Raw genomic sequence first — 9757 nt, 5'->3', positions numbered from 1 at the left:
ACCCCCACCATCAGGCAAAAGCTAAGGGTACCGTAGGAAGTATTTAAGCAAAAGCTCTCCATGTAGAGTGGTTTTAATCCAACTTTTAAAGCTGTACTTTTTGCTTGCCACAGTAACCCCTGTAAAACTGAAATGATTGGCTGATAAATTTACCAAGTTGTACCTCCTAAGTTGAAACTAATTTGCCAAGAATTACCATTTTTCTTACTATCCATTATGATCTTAAAATAAAATAAAGAAACCTTGGCATGGGTCCTTTTTAATGAAAGTTGGTTTTATAAGCTACAGCGAAGAATCGCATGTAACAGGAATTATTGTATGGTAAATCTACAGTGCAATGCCCCTGTGCCACCCAAAATTGATTTTTTTTTTTGGGGGGGTTGGGGGGGTGTTAGGGATGTATTTACCAGGCGGCTGTGTGCAGAACTCTGTTGTAGACTATCCTAAGTCCTCCTGGGGGTTGTGAGAAACCTGAAAATGTCGAAGTACCATCACACCCTCCAGAGTGGGATCAGTGTAGCGACAGTTCTTCAGGTGGAAAAACTTTATTAGCCAATCTCTGTATTTTTGATGTTTTCTTATTAAAAAATTTAAAAATAAATGTTTTTTTTTTTTTTTTTTTTTTAACGGATATGTCTTGCCTCATATGAGCTACTGTCGAGCTCTGTGTAACCTGGGTTATTTTTTTTCCCCCAGATATAACACATTGGTGTGTACTCAAAATATATGGTTGTCAATCATGTATATTCATAGTTTAGAATTTCTGATCTTGGGAGAACAGGTCAGAAGCTTTGTCTTTCTCCTTTCCAGTTGGTTCCCTCCAGGCTACACCTCTCGGGAGTGGCTGGTTTATGGCTATTGTTTTCCTAAGGATCCTTGCTGTTTAATATTGGTGTGTAGCACTAACTGGGAGTACAAAGGTTAAGTCTCCACTTTTGAGACATTTTCTGCATCTAGATATTACACTTCATATCTGCAAGACCATGACACCGCACAAGGAATTCCTAGAAAAATTGGTGACAAAAGGTGTAGCAGGAAGAAAGGATATAGGTTCATTCAGCCACTTAGTGTGGAACTGCAATTTAACCACAGTTTCATTTCTTCAGCCATTGTCTACCAATAAAAGAGAAAGGGACCCACTTCATTGAAACACAGCCTGGTCATTTTAGCACAGCTTCCTGATTTGTTGAATTCAACAGGGTGTACAGAAACTCCAAATACTGTATTGTCGCTCAAATGAACTCCACTCTTTAATGCATTTCGATTGTTTGGACCAATGGGTTTTGTTCTTTGCTCATAGCACGACCAAAATATTGTGCATTTTGTCATTGGTTCTTGTTTATGGGGAGAGCCAAACCTGAATTTTCTGCATAGCCTGAGAGCTGCTGAGTAGAATGTTTGTGACCTAGTGTTTAGATAGGGGACAGAAGTTTTATCTTTTTTCATCAGCTCAACTATATGTTTGCTATAAGGCCTGTGTGTGGGATGTCTTGGTGACTGAGCAAGACTGTTACTTCATTTTGTTGAGAAACTGGCACAGTATACAACTTCTAATTCCATTAAAATTGGTTAACTTGTAACTTCCTATGAAGCTTGTCAGTGCGTTTTTATTATAGAGGAGAAAACAACAAAAAGACAGCTAAGGTAGTATATAGCCTCCTAAGGGATTAAAGACGGGTTTCAACTTGAAGTTTTAGGATGAGCCACCCACGTTTGGCTGACTGAATCTTCCCTTGCATGTTGCATAGTTTTTGCGTTGTTGACCTTGTGGGCCAACTGGCATGGATACTTGAGTGAACAAGAGATCTGTGTTCAATCCCTACTAAGCTCTCCTGTTTCTTCAGTGATTCACTTTTGAATTTCTCAGTGCTACCATAATATCATCAAAGAACAGTCATGCTGCATGTACAAGTAAAGAACAGTGTTGATTTAAATCTTAAATGGTAAATTCAGTTTCTTTCCACTGTACATAACTTGAATCTTTCCAAAATCCTTACAATTACTACTTTTTATTGTGTGTGTGTGTGTGTGTATATATATATATATATATATATATATATATATATATATATATAATATATATATATATATATATATATATATATATATATATATATATATATATATATATATATATATATATATATATATATATATATATATATATGTCATTAGTAACCTCCAGTCAGTTTCTCTTTTTTGTCAGTAACCTCCAGTACAGGCTGTAGATAAGAGGCTTTGGGTGTTGGGTCTTTTACCTGGTTTTGAGTAAGAATTAAAAAAGCACAGCCGACAAATGCATGAGATGTCATTACTGTTTGACTTTTGGGATTGTTTTTTTTTTAAATGTAGTTTAAGTGCGTATGAATGAGGTTTTATGTGCCTGTAATTCAATGTTTGGCTAATTTCTACATGCCCAATGGAATGTTTGTGTAACCAGGGGAGGGGATTATTTTTAAGATTCTCCAGAAATGTATGGAAGTTTGACATTCATTGTAAGAAGTGGGGCAGTATATCGTATTGTTGGGCTCGGTTAAATGTTCAGTGAGCTGTCATTTAAAAGCACTGGAACCATTTAATTCTCAAACCTGTAAAAACAAGGCCCAACCCGGTGTGGTTATCTGTATATTTGGACCAAATTCCACCTATTAACCCAAAACAGGGTCTTGCTGCTATTATTTAATGCCTGTTTTGTAATGTTCTTAATGTAAAATTTGGACTGACTCACCAATCAGAAAATGGGATCATTGTAACGGCAGATTTAAGATCGTTTCACCATTTATTTTTTTGGAAGAGGGTTGTGTTGATGAGGTCTGCTGTGTTTGCGGTTGTACTATTTCTGTAATTGATAATTACATGCTTCCTCCATCAACCATTTTCATTAAAGCATGTGATTATTGTAGCCTTTGTGCTTATCTTCCAACAATTGACAGTTTCCTCTGTTAGCTTAGAGGTGTGCTGAAAATTCAGATTTTCCAGTTTATGGCTTTAGCCACCTTCTCTGTTTTTATTTATTATTTTTTTTGTTTTTATTCTGTGGGATCTTAGTTTAGTATTAAGCACAAACTGGTGGCCATTTGTTGTGATTGTCTGAATTTTTTGTACACCTAATTAAAAAACTAAGAACAGCATAATAAATAAATGGGTGTCAATATTTGGGAGACGGTTGTAAACCAGATGGCATTTTTGTTGCCCTGAAGGAGCTTAGATCAGAAGGCACTTCCCCTTTTGAAGCTGCCTTTTCTTTCTTCTGCAATTTATCAGGGTGGTTTCATCCATAACGTGTGCATGAGCCTGTTGGATGAATATCTGATAGCCTGTACAGAGCAGCCAGTGAACACCCACCACAGTCTATTGGGAACTTTTTAGGCAGTGTAAGCTCTAAACATCAAAATATTTTTTCCTTTGATAGTGTTTTCTAATTGGGTTCGGTTCTGTATGATTTGGAATGGTCGAACGACTTTTTTACATTTGTATTTTTTTATTCCACATTTAGTTTCTGTCCTGTCTCTCTCCCAACCCTCCATTTCCCTTTCATGTTCCCCTTGGATAATTTGTACTCCCCGTTCCCCTCCAAAAAAAAAAAAAAAATATATGATTGCTTGTTTTGGGTTTCTAATTCCATCAATATCAAATGTACAAACGGTTCTTGCTAACCAACAATTACCGCGTATATCTGATGTTCAGATGAGTTCAATAAAACTTTTTTTTTTCAAAAAGGTATATTGTCGTCTTTAAAAGTTGATGTACAGTAAAAGCATTGTAATCCAGCCTCCCACTTACAGTACTGATGTATGAATTAACAGTTCTGGAGACTAAAGCCTTCAGTTTTATTCACAGACACAAGGATTGTTTATTCGTTTAACAAGTTGAGACCAAGTGGTTATTTAGTTCCTTTGAATTTAGAGGTGCAGCTGGACTGAAACCCTCTGTCTACACTACAGATAGCTATCATTGCTGCACGAGCAACTAGAGTGAGAAACTGGAGCCTGCCTTCTTAAGGGCAGGTGCAGCACAAAAGGCTCAAAAATGAAATTACTGCTAATGGAAATGGCTGGACAATAAAACACTTGTCCATCCTTTAGTGATGAAAATATAAATTAGTTTTTTCAGCTTGCAGCAGCAGGTACTTCAGTACAGAAACACATCTGTGTCTAGAATCACTTTTTTTCTAGTTTAGTTTACATTTCAATTAAACCACAGTGATATGTGGGTTCCATTCTTTCATCATTCTGGGATTAGAACAATAATTAAGGTGACACTGATTTGGAATCCGGTTTTTAAAATATGCCTTTTCCCAAAGCCTTACTGTACAACAAAAGGCAGACAAATCGGTAAATCTCTGATGATGGTGTCCCCTCTATCCAAATCCAGCAGAAATCCTAAAGAAATCTACCCGGCGTCCTGTTTTATCCTACCAACATAGCGACTCTTCGTCAGCCACAGTGGTAAAGTACTCGATCGTGCAGCAACTGTATCTAGTGTTCTGACTGCTAGAGAAATATTCATTGGCATGCATTTCCAGCACGTCTTTGTAAAGATTGACACGTTCACAGAATCCTGAAAGCCCTGTTCCTAAAATGTATTTTCTTTTCTGTTGCAATCCAGTACTCAAGCAGCAACAGTGCCGCTCCCCCAGCTGGTTCAAGCCACCAACATTTTACTCTGCGTTATAAGATCCAGTAGCGCAAATTGTCTTTCTCCCCTTTTGTATTATTTGTAATATCTAAAGACAGCAAGCTTTAGTTCAGCTCTCAACGATGCCCTTCGGTGCACAATCGCCTGGAATCAGCACTACCAATTCTGTTTACTTTCTCTCCACTGCAAAAGCCAATACAGCCCATGTCGGCAGTAGATCTCTCAATCAACACATTGCACTATTTCCATACAATCTCCCAGCTGTAGCGAACCATTGCTACTTTCAGTGAAATCATAATGGGTAGGACATTTGTTTGATTCAATTCTCATTCAACACAGGATCCCCAACTTGTTTTGGGGAAGGAAAAAAAGTTACTTGTTGCACAATTGTCTTGATTTCGTGTTTTACAACGCATTCTTGCTTCATTAAGTGGACTCATGCATGTTTAATCGTAACCACAAGAGGGTAGTATGACACCACAAATTGTGTGTTTAACCCTTTGTGGTCCATTTGTTCAGCACCTGTGAGGCGCGTCAGGTCCAATTTATTTTCACACGCGAGGATTAAATATTTTTGTTCACAGTAAAACCGGTTTAAAAAGCATTGCATATCAACAGGCACTCAGTACTGCATCTCCAGCCCTACTCCACCCCTTATTTGCTGTATTTATTATATACCTCTTTATAGACGTGCATACTGATAAATCCTCTCCTGATCACTCGTCTTGTCACCAAACTCCTCAATAATGTGATCCAAGTCATTATTTTGTTACTATAACATCTCCAAAAAGCTCTGCAAATGTCATGTTGTTTGAGCGCTGGTTGCAGAAGCAGCTATCTTGTTTGTTTATGTCTGTGTTATCTCTGTGGTGCTGGGATTTGTGTTGCTCAGATCCACCCCTCTTTTCTCTCAAGTGTGTCTCAACTAAAATGTATTTCTTCAACCCCTTTCACTCAAGATTGGAATGTCACTTTTTATTATTCATTCCAAGGACTCTTTCACTATCAAAGTCTACTTATCTGGAATCCAACATCTGTATTATGCGATATCCGTTCCTTCAACACAACATTCCAGCTGTTTGTCTTCGCCTGTGTGGGAACTTTAAGAGCCATCATCCACCCCTCGTTTGCCATTTTTACCTTTCTCAGATACTTTAATCTCTCAAGATCTAGTGATGGAAATGATCTGTTTAGCCACTGCAATTTCTAGGACTCATACTGGCACTTAATGTTTTAAGCAAGCCCTCTTTATCTAAACCGGGCCCAGCAGTGGATTTAGCATCAGCAGCACCTTCCAGCAGAGCTTCACATAGCAGGATTTCAAGGTATCAACAGAGCAATGCATTTCAATTTCAACCTGCAAACTGAGACGCTAACTCCAGTCAGCGCTGCAGTCCTTTCCATCACTCAAGAGATATTTAAAGAAATTAAATATATGCACCATTTGTAGACAGCATTGCAGCAATCAACACTTGTTTGGACACTATGGAAGCCCACTTAAACTCTCTCCAACCTTCAACTAGTAGTCCTGCGTTATCTACTGTCACAGCAGAATTAGCACCAGCTTTCAACCTGACTACAGCTACAGATCTGCAAGTTTCACAACCTGGTCCCAGCAGTAGACCCTATACCTCTGCAAGTCCCCACCTTTAGCCATCTGATGTTGTGAGCAACTCAGCATTATCCAACTTGCTCCAGTCAGCTTACCAATACATGGCTGCAGAGCTGGCTTCATCCACCAGAGCTACCTACGTCTCTGCATGGGCTGCTTCTCCATCGTCTGTGCCCAGAATCCAATTTTCAGAATCATTCAATCAAGTTTTCCTGCTGGCATTTATTGTTTATCTTAGACATTCTCAAACTGGCACCATCATCTTTCCAGTCTTCTATCTCTGGCATTTAGTAAGAATGCTGCCTCAGGTCTATACCGTCCCTTCCTCTGCTATCAATTCCAGCTATCCGCCTAACACTTTGAGGGATCAAAAAAAGCTTGCCTTCAGCCTCTCCAACCAGACAGCCGATAAACAGAGACATTTTTGTTTTTTAAACTCAATACATTGCGAAATGGCTGCTTCAGTCCAGCTGACGACCTCATCACGGAAACCTTTATCTCCTAGCTTTCTTTGGATTCATGAGATGTGCAGAGATTAAAGTACCATCAAAAAACAGCTTTCCAACCCTGGGTCTACACACTCCAACCTGTCTCTGGTTCCCGGCAGTCACTTCATCTTACATCTCAGAGTTTCTAAGACTGATCAACTGCGGCAAGGGCAGTTCATCCAACTATCAAAAATTGACACTCCCGTATTCCCGTCTTCATCCATATCCAAATGCCTTGCCACCAGGAACTATGCTTTCCCAACAGACCCGCTGTTCACGGACATATCCAAGACAGTTATTACAAGACATTGGTTCTCTTTCCATCTGTCGGCTCTCACTGCCACCTCAGTTCTATACACCGCACTCCTGGATAGGAGCAGCTACCTCAGCAGCAAGCGCAGGAGTAAACCAACGCCTCATCAAAAGCCTGGGGTGCTGGTCTTCATCAGCAGTAGAGACTTATATCAGATCATCTCCCTCAGACATTGCAACAGACCAGAAGTCAATTGTTAGTATACCCACAGTGGGGGTGCCCTATCTGCCAGGACCACCAGAGGTTTCCCCCCATTAAAAAAATTACTTTTTTTTTTTTTTCCCCTCTCCATAGTCATCCTCCTAACACTACTTCATCTTGTCAAAATGTTTCCAGGTTATATTCATGTGTGCAGCAAGCAGTCTTTCTTTTCATAGTGAGGTTTGCGGAAGCTGGGGGAGTGAGCTCACTCCTCCTGCCTCGTGTTCGGCAGCGCTGCTCATACGCCTACATGGGAGAGGGGCCCCTACTTGTGCCGTCTATCCTAATTGTTCTTTTCTAGCCAGCTATTTGTCTTAGCTCTGGTCTCTCAACTGTCTCCTATTCATAGGTTCCTTTAGGGCACATGGCTGGGTTTCTTTAATTTGCTATACTTTTTGAGATGCAGGTGTGTAAAAAAGCATCTTAATCATTTCTAAAAAGAAAAATAGCAGTTTTTTACACCACTCTGTATCTCAAAACATACTCACCAAATGCTACCCCTTTCACAGGGTCTTTCATCCTGCCAACCCGACCACACAAATATTGTCGTGCATGTTGGTGGGGTTTTACCCCCCTTTTTGAGCTAGTTATAAAATCAATTTAAACAGAACCTTCATTCAAATCTTAACTATGTCTGCGCAGACATATGTAATAAAAAAATGGATTACCTTACCAGGCAAATTGCAGTCTGTTCTTGAACATGCAATATGATAACAATATTATTGTATCACTAAAAATATGCGGCAGATGCCACAGTACTGTAGACGAACTGGTCAGATTGTTGCTAATCATACTCTGTACTTTACTAAAAATGCCTGGTTATTTGTTTTGCATTACTTATGTTACATTTCTTCATAAATCAGTAATTGCCCTTTTCAATTGAATATACAGAGACAGCTGTAAATACAGTGGCTTGCGAAAGTATTGACCCCCCTTGGCATTTTTCCTATTTTGTTGCCTTACAACCTGGAATTAAAATGGATTTTTGTTTGGATTTCATGTAATGGACATAAACAAAATAGTCCAAATTGGTGAAGTGAAATGAAAAAAATAACTTGTTTAAAAAAATTCTAAAAAATAAATAACGGAAAAGTGGTGCGTGCATATGTATTCACCCCCTTTGCTATTAAGCCTCTAAATAAGATCTGGTGCAACCAATTACCTTCAGAAGTCACATAATTAGTTAAAGTCCACCTGTGTGCAATCTAAGTGTCACATGATCTGTCACATGATCTCAGTATATATACACCTGTTCTGAAAGGCCCCAGAGTCTGCAACACCACTAAGCAAGGGGCACCACCAAGCAAGCGGCACCATGAAGACCAAGGAGCTCTCCAAACAGGTCAGGGACAAAGTTGTGGAGAAGTGCAGATCAGGGTTGGGTTATAAAAAAATATCAGAAACTTTGAACGTCCCACAGAGCACCATTAAAGCCATTATTAAAAAATGGAAAGAATATGGCACCACAACAAACCTGGCAAGAGAGGGCTGCCCACCAAAACTCACGGACCAGGCAAGGAGGGCATTAATCAGAGAGGCAACAAAGAGACCAAAGATAACCTTGAAGGAGCTGCAAAGCTCCACAGCAGAGATTGGAGTATCTGTCCATAGGACCACTTTAAGCCGTACACTCCACAGAGCTGGGCTTTACGGAAGAGTGGCCAGAAAAAAGCCATTGCTTAAAGAAAAAAATAAGCAAACACGTTTGGTGTTCGCTAAAAGGCATGTGGGAGACTCCCCAAACATATGGAAGAAGGTATTCTGGTCAGATGAGACTAAAATTGAGCTTTTTGGCCATCAAGGAAAACGCTATGTCTGGCGCAAACCCAACACCTCTCATCACCCCGAGAACACCATCCCCACAGTGAAGCATGGTGGTGGCAGCATCATGCTGTGGGGATGTTTTTCATCGGCAGGGACTGGGAAACTAGTCAGAATTGAAGGAATGATGGATGCGCTAAATACAGGGAAATTCTTGAGGGAAACCTGTTTCAGTCTTCCAGAGATTTGAGACTGGGACAAAGGTTCACCTACCAGCAGGACAATGACCCTAAGCATACTGCTAAAGCAACACTCGAGTGGTTTAAGGGGAAACATTTAAATGTCTTGGAATGGCCTAGTCAAAGCTCAGACCTCAGTCCAATTGAGAATCTGTGGTATGACTTAAAGATTGCTGTACACCAGCGGAACCCATCCAACTTGAAGGAGCTGGAGCAGTTTTGCCTTGAAGAATGGACAAAAATCCCAGTGGCTAGATGTGCCAAGCTTATAGATACATACCTCAAGAGACCTGCAGCTGTAATTGCTGCAAAAGGTGGCTCTACAAAGTATTGACTTTGGGGGGGTGAATACTTATGCACACTCAAGTTTTCTGTTTTTTTGTCTTATTCTTTGTTTGTTTCACAATAAAAAATATTTTGCATCTTCAAAGTGGTAGGCATGTTGTGTAAATCAAATGATACAAACCCCCAAAAAATCAATTTTAATTTCAGGTTGTAAGGCAAC

This window comes from Polyodon spathula, chromosome 12 (assembly GCF_017654505.1).
Source record: "Polyodon spathula isolate WHYD16114869_AA chromosome 12, ASM1765450v1, whole genome shotgun sequence".
Taxonomy (NCBI): domain Eukaryota; kingdom Metazoa; phylum Chordata; class Actinopteri; order Acipenseriformes; family Polyodontidae; genus Polyodon; species Polyodon spathula.
This window is presented reverse-complemented; position numbering follows the sequence as displayed.